We start from the raw sequence: 1844 nt of genomic DNA, 5'->3' as shown, positions 1-1844 counted from the left end.
CTGCACCGATATTGGATGGAGATTGGTAGATGGGGGAAGTCCAGCCAGCCTCGCTCTGACAGGAGAGGACAGCTGAGTGTAATCCTCGGCCCAGCAGATGCTCCGTGACATGCAGGACAGTTTGATCTCTCTCTCTCTGGATGTAATGTGGAGAGCCCACAGTCTTTGGTGCAGTAATCCTGGGCTCTTACACCGAGGCCCACCGAGGCCCTGAGTGTCAGCAACACATTTTTCTCCGCCACACACACACACTGAAACACACACACACACACACACACACACACACAGGCAGCATCTATGACACCTCCGAGCTAAATATACCGCGAGTGACAACGACAGGTGACTGGACTCCTCCACAGACCGGCCAGCTCGGACACAGGAGGTCACCGGGTATGAGTGTGTGTGTGTGTGTGTGTTGTGGGACAGGGGGGGGGGGGTTTGAGCGTTGGGGTCTGATGATTGTAGACCACCACCACTCATTGCGGACTGAGCTCAGATCCAGACGCAGCCCAGTTTCTGGGTCCCCCCCCTCTTCTCTAAGCCAGCTGGTCTGGCTTAATATCACTTCTTTCTTTCTTTCTTTCTTTCTTTCACTCTCTTGTTTTTTTAAATATCCTTCTTGTTTGATACAAGGGATCGACTGAGCAAAGAAAACAACCCACAGCTGGAGCTGCTGGGAACCTTCCAGGTGAAGACAGAAGCGAGAAAGCTCCGGTGAGTGTAAGAGGACTGATGGTGATGGATGATGCATTCAGGGAACCTGGAATATTGCTAAATATTGCTGGAGGGGAGAAGAAAACATGTTTACTAGACAGCAAAAAAAACTGTTGAAGTTTGAGATGGAAACTGAACTAAAGCAAGAATTGTGTTTCTCCTTTTCTGACCACTTAGTGGCAGCAAAAACAAGCTGTAAACAACATGGACTCTTAAGTTGACGTGTAGCAGCAACATTATGATTCCGTTTTAGGTATTTTTCTGGTCGCTCAACAAATGTAAGTCCAATATTCTCTGTTTTTGCTCTGTTTTTGGTCTCCACCACATTCTGGGAGAATTATCTGTCTTTAGTTGCTAAATGTTCGACTGTGTTCACCAGCTGGTCTCTGATCAATACCGATATTGATATTTAAGATAAATTAGTTAAAAGTCTTTCTGTCTTTTTTTGAAGATAACAAACGTTTTGAATGCGTTTAAACACTTATACTATAAAACGTCACTCGTCGGAGCTCTCTGGTGGTCAAACGATGTAACGGAGAGACTGATCCTGACGCATTCTGCCAGTTATTGGCTGACATACAGTTTATAAACGTGATACCTGCAATAAGCTGATATCAATCGATGTATCGACCCATAGCTCTATTTATCTGAGAACTCTGTTTTCTACACGTCACTGAAAACAGAGTTTCTGAAAATCTTTAACTCAGATTTCAGTCACCTAAAACGCCGCTTTGGGTCGAATGAAAGCCGAAAAGCTACTTTTACAATAATGCATGTGTATGTGTGGACGAGGCCGGGATAATACTTAATAAAGTTTCCGACCATAAAACCAAAACAACAAGCTGAAAGAAGCTAAAGTGCTCCGTAGAGCTGAGTGACCACTTTCACATTTCAGTCATTTGAAAGTAGATGGAATTACTAGATGTGTTTGTATTTATTGTAGTTATGAAAATATAGAAATAGTCGTCAAATAATTGTCAAATATATTTAAAACGTGTTTTCTGAACTTGAGTTTTTTTGCAGCGTGACTTTGAATTGTGTGGACTCATTATTGAAGCTAAATGTATCATTTCACTCTTTACACTACCTGTTCAGGTACTCTGTTCTCTACCTGTTCAGGTACTCTGTTC

General features: G+C 43.2%; 1 protein-coding gene across 4 annotated transcripts in view; it reads left to right on the top strand.

The window, feature by feature from the left end:
• The first annotated feature begins 486 nt into the window (after positions 1 to 486).
• The window catches only part of LOC116400292 (myocyte-specific enhancer factor 2C-like), a 19947-nt gene continuing 18589 nt past the window's right edge, over positions 487 to 1844 (top strand). For all 4 annotated transcript variants that reach the window (XM_031878070.1, XM_031878069.1, XM_031878068.1 and 1 more), the window contains exon 1: positions 487 to 714. The gene's annotated coding sequence lies outside the window, so the exon portion shown is untranslated. The remainder of the gene's footprint in view (positions 715 to 1844) is intronic.

Source organism: Anarrhichthys ocellatus, unplaced genomic scaffold (assembly GCF_004355925.1).
Source record: "Anarrhichthys ocellatus isolate YVR2014 unplaced genomic scaffold, GSC_Weel_1.0 scaffold160, whole genome shotgun sequence".
NCBI lineage: Eukaryota > Metazoa > Chordata > Actinopteri > Perciformes > Anarhichadidae > Anarrhichthys > Anarrhichthys ocellatus.
The sequence above is the reverse complement of the archived record's forward strand: the minus strand, read 5'-3'. Positions and strand labels throughout refer to the sequence as shown.